The sequence below is a fragment of the Gavialis gangeticus genome, unplaced genomic scaffold (genome assembly GCF_001723915.1).
Source record: "Gavialis gangeticus isolate Ggan-Ray unplaced genomic scaffold, GavGan_comp1, whole genome shotgun sequence".
Lineage (NCBI taxonomy): Eukaryota > Metazoa > Chordata > Crocodylia > Gavialidae > Gavialis > Gavialis gangeticus.
In genome coordinates, this window is record NW_017729033.1 from 1,346,742 (window position 1) to 1,355,412 (window position 8,671).

At 45.1% G+C, this 8,671-nt stretch overlaps 1 protein-coding gene and 1 long non-coding RNA gene across 5 annotated transcripts in view; one reads left to right on the plus strand and one right to left on the minus strand.

The window, feature by feature from the left end:
• The window catches only part of EXOC6B (exocyst complex component 6B), a 430,229-nt gene that overhangs the window by 233,493 nt on the left and 188,065 nt on the right, over nucleotides 1–8,671 (minus strand). The gene's annotated exons all lie outside the window — the stretch shown is intronic.
• Nucleotides 4,884–8,671, plus strand: part of LOC109303841 — an 18,206-nt gene continuing 14,418 nt past the window's right edge. The window contains exon 1 of the long non-coding RNA XR_002099241.1: nucleotides 4,884–4,978. This is a non-coding gene — a long non-coding RNA (uncharacterized LOC109303841). The remainder of the gene's footprint in view (nucleotides 4,979–8,671) is intronic.

Here is an 8,671-nt window from a genome sequence, read left to right on the forward strand (position 1 = left end):
AAAAAAAAAAAAAACACCTACGTATTTGAGAGGGAGAGAGGGAAAGGGAGAGGGAGATACCCTGGGCTCCTGCCCCCACTAAGCTTCACAACTCCCTTGTCCAATTGTTTAAAAGACAGCTTAAGGAAGGAAGAGCACACAATCTGGAGCTACTGCAGCTGGCAAATGAACTCGATCGTTATCATGCTGATCTTTAAAAATGTGAGCGAGAAACTAAGTTTTTCTTTGTTGATAGCTTTGGCTTTCACATTACTCTGTAGCTAATACTCCTCAGCATGGGTGGGGAAAAATAATGTGCAAATTAAGATGCATTGGCAGATCTAATCCACTTGACTGATTAATAGCCAAAATTATCTCCAACTGGTAGCCACCTCCCAGGAGTTCAAACACCAGAGCACACACAGGAAGAGTGCCCAGTCCTCATATGAAATCCAATTTTTTCCTTAATTCAATCACTTTCATTGGTAGGATTTCTCAAGTGATGAAGTGTTTACTAGGGCACATTTAGGGTGCATGTCTAAGTGGCCCTGTACACACCCCTCCTCCCATGTCCGTTCCCGCATCTGATTCATCTCGCCCAAGGAGTATGCTAGGGACTGAAATAGTCCAGATTCCTTCTCTTTACAATCAAGGAAGTTGAAAAGTCCATTTTAATTCAACTTGAGCTTTAAAAGAATTTTCCTAGAACGACTCATATGTGCATTGCTGTCGCTAGAGCAATCACTCAAGCCGACTGCTGTATCTCTGGCCTTCCTCACAGCCCTACCAGTTACCCCCCACGTAGCAACCTGACTGCGCTTGGCTCCAAACCCCTCCGAGGCAGGGATCACGAGTTCAAGTTTGTTTTGTAAAGCATCCAACACACTTTAGGAACCTCAAGGGGCAATAAATACTTTTAGATGGTGCAACGTGCCCACAGGCCAGCTAGAAAGAACAGCATCTCCCGAGCCATTTGCTGTCAGGGTTATCCAGAATTATAGCCTTGCTTTCTAGGAGTTGGCAGAGCTCCCTGGAAGCGGAGGATCAATTTGGGGGCAGAGAGAGGTATTTAAAAGATATTTTTAAACATGTATTTTGGACTAACCTGCTTTAAAAGTGCTACCAATAAAATGAAAAGTAATGACTCTCCTCTACATTGTTTTTCATCCTCAAAAGCTTTGCCAATGCGCTGACTACAAGCTACAAAAATATGGAGTCAGTGGCAGCATTTTTGGTGAAATGAGGCCATCTCAGAGTGCACACAGCAGCACTGACCCACCGTCTAGGACAGAGGCTCAGCAACCTTTTGCCACCACAACCGGGAGCTCGCAACGTAGCTTCCTGCCACTGATCACAAATCTCCCCCCTCCCCCCACACCAAAGAGCTCTAGCTGCCTGTACTTACCCTCATTGCAGATTTATAGATGTTTTGTAAACATTAGGAGCTGGAAGGGACCTCATAAGATCATCGGGTCCAGCCCCTGATATCTGCCCCTCTCCACTGAAGGTAAGTTCAGACATAAGAAAGCAGCAGGAAGGGCTACAAAGAAGGGTGCTGCAGAGGAGACAGGTGGTTTGGTGTAGCTGGGTGCCACCCTAGTGTGGGTCAGAGATTTCTGGGCCAGATCTGGTCCCTGGTCTAGGACAGGAAGGGTAGAAGGACCGGAAAAGATCTTATGGTCAGGATGCCGGCCTGAACTTGGGGATCGGGATTCAATGTCCTTTGGCTGAAGGCTTCCAGTGCAAATTTGGATAAGCCATGGGCATACTAACAAGTTCCCAACAAGGGTGGGAACCGCTAGGAATAACTAGCGGTTAGGGTATAACTGCTCTTCTCCTGCTGCAAGTGGGGCTAGACCCGATGATCTTGCAAGGTCCCTTCCAGCCCTAATGTCTACGAAATCTATAAAAGTGGGAGGTAGATAACTGACAGGGTTGAATCAGTCTGCATTATCGCAAACCAAGAGTTGGCAGATGCTATGGAGCAGGAACATGCTGAAGTTCACACCGGTGCCCTGAAGCAGCCTGTTGTGACCCCATACCCTTTGCGTCTTGGTTCAAGTTCCCCATCTATAAAACAAGATAAAGGCCACATACATACCTGGGAGAGAAAAAGAGAACACCATTGTATTGACACAGCAGAAGAAGCCACTGTAGGAAGGTCATAAGCTAAACCTTTACAAGGCTGAGAGAGTTGAATTCACATTAAACCATGCAATAAGTTTCATTTGAATACATTTACTAGGGACCACTCTTCCTCATTCTGTTGGAAAGTGCCGCTCCCAGCATCAGCGAAGGACAAAGGAGCACATGCCAACATGAGACGCACTTCTCTAGACTTCAATAGCTAGAGGAAGCCACATCCATTTTCAAGTAAACTTCTGTCCTGTATCTCTCAGAGGAGGGCAAGCTCTGACTGACTAGACCTTTACAGGTTAACAGAACGTGAGCTGGAAGAAAGAAACCAAGCTCCAAGACAAGCACTGGGTAACGTTTTAAATAAATGGCTGTGTTGTAACAATGGAATATTTGTCAAAGTACAACTTGATCACCAGAATTCATCTGTTTTTCATAACTACATTTGACCTAAGCTGCATTGACTGAACAAGGTAGCCTGTGTTTTGCATCCTGCAAAATATGGCTTCCCTCAGGTTCCTCCCCCCTCTCATTTTTAAGAAAAAACCGTAGTTATAATGTGACTATAGCCTAGAGAACTAAAATGTAGTAGGATCTGGCCAAGGATGATGCAGAATGATATTTCCTCTTTACAACAACAGCAGCTAAACATCTTCAGGTCATCTCTCTGGCAATCTCCCATCACTTTAGGTGTCCTACACAGTTAAGCCGTGGCATATCTGCCTTGCGTGTACTGTTTTTCATATCTGTCTGCACTACCAGTCTTCCTTTCCGTTTCCAAGAATATTCCACCACCTTTATTAAGTCCCATTGAACTGACGTAAGTGGAAAGGGTTTACGGTTAGCATCCATTTCATACCATATTTTAAGTTCATAGAGCTTTAGAGTGGATACTAGTTAGACACGAAAAACCAAGAGACAACCGCTCCTCATAAGGTCCCAATATACAAAGCCTTTGAAGACAATATTGCTTGCAATACAAGCTTTGCACAGAAGAAGCTGGCTATGTCTCTTCTGGAAAAGAAATCGGTGCTAAGAATCAGCAACGAAGGATTCATTCACAGGAATAACACCTTACTCTGTTAATACTGCCTTTCCTTTCAACAGGACTACCTCAAAGAGCATGGCGAAAGGTGCAGAATTGCTCCCAACTGAAACGAGACCATGGGGGCAAAGGAAACATGAAAAGAGGAAGACAAAAGGCAGCAGCAAATGGGGTGGGGGCAGGGAAGAAAGAAGAAAAAGCTTTTAGGAAAGCACTAGCTGGAGAAGGATTCAGGTCGTTTATATTTTTCCTGTTTTGCATTTTGTCTTCTTAATCACTACCTCTTAGTACAGAGCTAATAATCACTGACAGACAAGTACTCTGCATTAATTGCCTGGAAAAGGATCACAGGAAATATGCCACTTAAACGGGAGACCTTCACATTAGAAAAAATACTATGCCATTACACTAAAGATGGTTTTATTATTGCTCTCCTTGGCAATAAGTCTCTTCATTGTACCCATTCAACTTCAATACTTTGAAGTGACAAAACATATCCACCCTGCATATGACCTTAGCGGCAAGTAAAAGCACACTGTGCATTGCTAGGGCTAAGACTGTTGTGGGGGGCAGGGGGGAATTAAAGGACAACAAAAAGTCCTTCTTCAGGTATACAGGGAGCAAAAGGAAGGTGCAGGGCAGCATAGGACCCTACAGGGCAGACAAGGGCAGCTGGTGACAGAGAGCAGGGACAAAGCAGAGCTCTTCAATGAGTTTTTTGCATCTGTATTTCCTAGATACAGACCAAGACAAATCTCCCAGTTGAATCATAGACACAGGAGGGACACCCGCCCACCAGCTGTTAGTGCAGACTTAGTGAAGGGGCACTTGGAGGGGCTGGATGTGTTCAAATCAGCGGGGCCGGATGAACTTCAACCAAGGGTGCTGAAGGAATTGTCCTGCCCTGTCAGAGCTGCTGGCACGGCTGTTCAGGCACTCCTCATGCTCCAGTCAGGTCCCAGAGGACTGGAAAAGGGCCAATGTGGTCCCTATGTTCAAGGGGAGGAGAGAGAAACCAGGAAACTATAGGCCAGTTAGTCTCACCTCTGTCCATGGGAAAACTCTGGAAAAAATCATTATCACATTTGTGGGAGCCCAGCAGGAGAAATAATGCTGAAAGGAAATCAGCACGGGTTCACCGCAGGGAGATCCTGCCCGACTAACTTTGTTTCTTTTTATGACCAGGTCGCAAAATGCTGAGACGCAGGAGTCGAGGTGGATGTCATCTACCTACACTTTAAGAAGGCCTTCGACACAATATTGCATCCTGTTCTCATAAATAAACCGACAGGCTGAGATGTAGATGACGACACGGTTGGGTGGGTTGGCCCTGGACTGGGCTCCAAGGGAGGTGGTGCTCTCCCCGACCCTGGGGGTCAAGAGGAGACTGGACAAGCACCAGTTAGGGTCATCTGACCCCAACGCTCATTCCTGCCCAGAGCAGGGGGTCGGACTCAATGACCTACTGAGGTCCCTTCTGACCCGAACATCTATGAATCTATGCATCTCTTGCCAATAAGTGTCAGGGTTAGCTCCAGTTACTGTGATGAGTGCCATATGCAAAGGAGTCACTCTGTCCACATTGTTAGGGTTTAGTTGTAGCTTCAGTTTACAGACTGGGTAAATCAGTAGTCATCCACTTCGTTAGATTCAAGGGCCCCCTTGGAAAATACAGCCCTTCACTTGCACTCATTTCTTGATGATGGAAAAGCAAAAGCAACTATTCTTCTATCGCAAAGGCGGCAGAAAGGCCACAGCAGATCAGAATACTTTTAACCCTATGGATTTTTATCTGAACTCTTTGGGTTTATCTTGCAAGTCACACAACTATGCACACTGAAATATAGCATGGGAACCTGTGGCACCCCCAAAATGACCTTGCAGCATGCTGGTTGGGAATTGCTAGGGAAAAGCCTTTGTTGCAGGAAGGAGGTGGTGATCCAATAGGTGTTTTCCACCTTTACAACATAACCCGGAGACCATCACTTTTCAGCCACTACCGAACCCCCTGCAGTCCAACTGGCAACCTACATGCTCCACAATTCACTGCTGGCTGAAAAAGGAGGCACATGTGGCTCTACCCTGAAAAACATCCATCACATCTTCTGTCCGATGCATTCAATCAGCTCCACTTGCTTTGCTGGAGGAACCACTGCCACGTTTGAATCCCGTCAACATGGCAGAAGTAACATGGCTTGTGGGCTTAGGACAAACAGTGCAGGACTTCAAACTGGACAGAGGGGAACAGAAGTGCAGAGGTGGGTTTGAATCAATTCTTTGTAGCCTGACGTGTTAAAAGACAAATAGATATATGCTTCTATGAAATCAAGGGGCACGCGAGACTAGCTCAAAATGCAAAGAAAACCTGGCATTCAGCAACGAGACTGTAAGTGCCTCCATTCACCTTCCACACAACAGCATTTGTAGGTAGCCTAGCATTTGACCCTTCAAGACAACATGGGGATGACAATAACTCCAGCTTGTGGAGACCAGATGGATCAGGAACCCCAGATTCATAAATACAGGAAATCGCTAAGGATGGGTATGGGTACCGTGCACATATACCCTCACACCCTCCCCCTGGTACTCGGGTCACTGGGTTGACACGACTTATTTCAACTCGGGGCTTATTTACCCAATTAAATTTACAACAGCTCTTTAGGGAAGGGACTGTGCTTCATGATCTGTTTGTATACCATCACCACAAATCTCACCATCCCACAGCATAAACACTAAACAATTAGGCCCACCAGCATCACGCAAATGAGAGCTGTTTGGCAGGAGAATCTGGAAGTCGAATCAGATGCCCCCTTACTGGAAAAGGAAAAAAAAAGCCAACAGAGCACCCCAGATGTCCAGACACTTCTCCAATAATTCACACGCTAAAATACAAACAACAAAATGGCATCTGATTTTCCATGCACTGGCTGTGCAAGATGCAACCCTTGGGACAGAAGAGTTGCATTAAAGTCCTCAGTCCACAGCTCCAGACATACCCTTTGGTTAATATTTGCAACAACTATTAAAAAAAACCAGGAACTGTTTTTATACTGCATTCGCACACATCCAGATAAAGAGCTGTTCAACTTGAAGGTTTCCAAAGCTCTTCAAACTACGTCTCTACAGTAACACCGAAAGGCAGTCGTCTCTGATGTGAGACAATATTAGCCAGGATGGAGGCACGTGGTCAGGGTAGCACCACTCTACACAAGGGTACCAGTTGCACCCCTGATCTACTGGATGCTCAGCCTCTATGAGCAGGCCTTTGGGCCACTGGGTTTTTAAGGTCTGACCCAGGTAATTCAAATGCAGAAGGCTACCTGAAACTTGAACTTTTAACCCCAAGGAGGCAAAGAAATGAGTCAGTCTGGGCCAGACTTTAGATTCCAGGGAATCCAGGTGTTTGCAAAATGGGAGTCAACCACAAAAGGTGCAGTGTATATTTTGTTAAACATATCACATACACCATTGCATATACCTAGCATTTATCAATTTGGAACTCAAATCTTAGTTTTTGCTGCATATCATCCATGAAACAACCAAAGTAGACTGGCTGCACAGCCCCTTGGTAGTGGTATTCAGCCTGCTACTCAATGTGCTTGTCTTCCTTTTTACTGTTAAAACAGCACCATTTCATTAGACAGCAACGCTTAGGTACCCTATTCTCAGACCACAATGGCACCGCTTGTCCACTGTACAGGCTGTGCCTTGTTTCCACATTCTCCTGAACAAAAGAACAGGCCCCTGCAATAGTGGCCATATGCGTCATAAGTCTGTCCTGCACATTGCTCGCCCTTTCCTGCACAAATATTTGTAAAACAGGCTGAGAATTCATGTTCAGCCAACCAAGACCCTTCATAAAAGGAGGGCCTTTATTAAAAACAGGATGACAAATCATTTCCCAGCTACAGTACATATAGGCATTTAAACTGCGAAACACCATGCATAGCAGGAAAACAGCAACCCCACAGCTGTGCAATTCAAAGAAACATGGTGGCTTTTTTTTTTTTTTTTTTTAAACAGCCCTTCTTTAGAAAGGGGAATTTCTGGTCCACACATGACAATTCTCTTGGGATCCATTTAGGTACAAAATATGTTGCTGTAGTATCAGAGTGCAAAAAGTAGCATGCAAAACATTCACAACTTCCTTTGCAAGCTGCTTTTTAAAAAGCACATACTTTCTGTTCATTCCACTGAATAAAGAAAACCACCTCAGGGCAAGCAAGAGTGCCAAAACTTCAGGTATTTCAAGGAATCTAAATAAAATGTAGATATGAGACCTGTAATCAACATTGCCTAATATAAGACAGAGGGAGCCAATTCAGTAGACAGAATATCAGAATCAGGACACGGGGATCCGGCAGAAAACTCTGCACTTCCATGACATACCCGGAGCAGTATCCACACCAGGTACACTCCTAAAAATGTCAGAGGGGGCTGCATTGCTTCATCAATGCTAAGTTTGCCCCTTGAACATTGGTACCAGCATCCTGCTCCCTGTAAGCATAAGGCTGATCACAACAGAAAACCAGAGGCTGTAAAGACCAGTCAGCCTCAAGATAGCATGCCTGCACTGTCCAGCTGTGAACTAATCCCACCTGCAAAAGGAGGGAGGCTGAAATTCTCATTGCAGCAATAATTAGAAAAGCATCATTTACAGGACCAGAGACTTACTTTGGGGAGAGTGGAATCTAACAGCATTATCTGCTAGGGCAGCAGAAACCTGCGGCCTCAAGTTTCACCTGAGAATATACTAACTTTGTTGAGGCAGGCTTTGTTGTGGTGTGAGTGCAATACTCTTCCAGACAGACTTAGCAGATCTGTGTTCCTCTTGAACGCTGCTCCCATCACCCTTGATCATCTTGAGATGTCACTGTATGAACACCTTCAGTACCACAGAAGTACTCCCCAAACTCCCAAAACGTTTCTGCGGCTCTTTTGTCATAGCCACCCTCAGGTGTTTAATTAGGGAGAGAATGGATTCAACTAAGTCAGGAAGATGTATTAAAAGGTTACAGGGACTGGTAACATGCAAGTCCATATTGCAGAATTCAGCACGGTGACTGCATGCAAAAAATAAAAATGGGTGGGTGTTCACCTCTAAAAACCATCCTCTGCAGTCTGTCTTCCAGGGACAAGGAGCCTACATTGGGACTACGGTGGGGAAGAACCATGGATTTCATCCTAACACATCTGTTTTCTAAGCTGAATAGTTGGAGAGCCAAGGCTGTCTGTGATCATATCTAAGCAGCCTAGAATGAACACTGATTTCTTTGCTGCGTCTTTGACTGGAGCCAAGTGGTATCCTCCTGGGTAACAAGGTCACAGGGTTAAGAGAGCAATATGACAATTACAAAAAGCAAATGGAAACAATTATTCCATGGTTACTAAGGACCCAAGGCAATATGCCCCCATTGCCATCTTTTCACAGCACTGCAAGCCTGTGCCTTAAGCCAAGAGCATAGCTGCTAGAAAATTCACTGTATCAGAGCCAGTTCACAAATTGCCAGT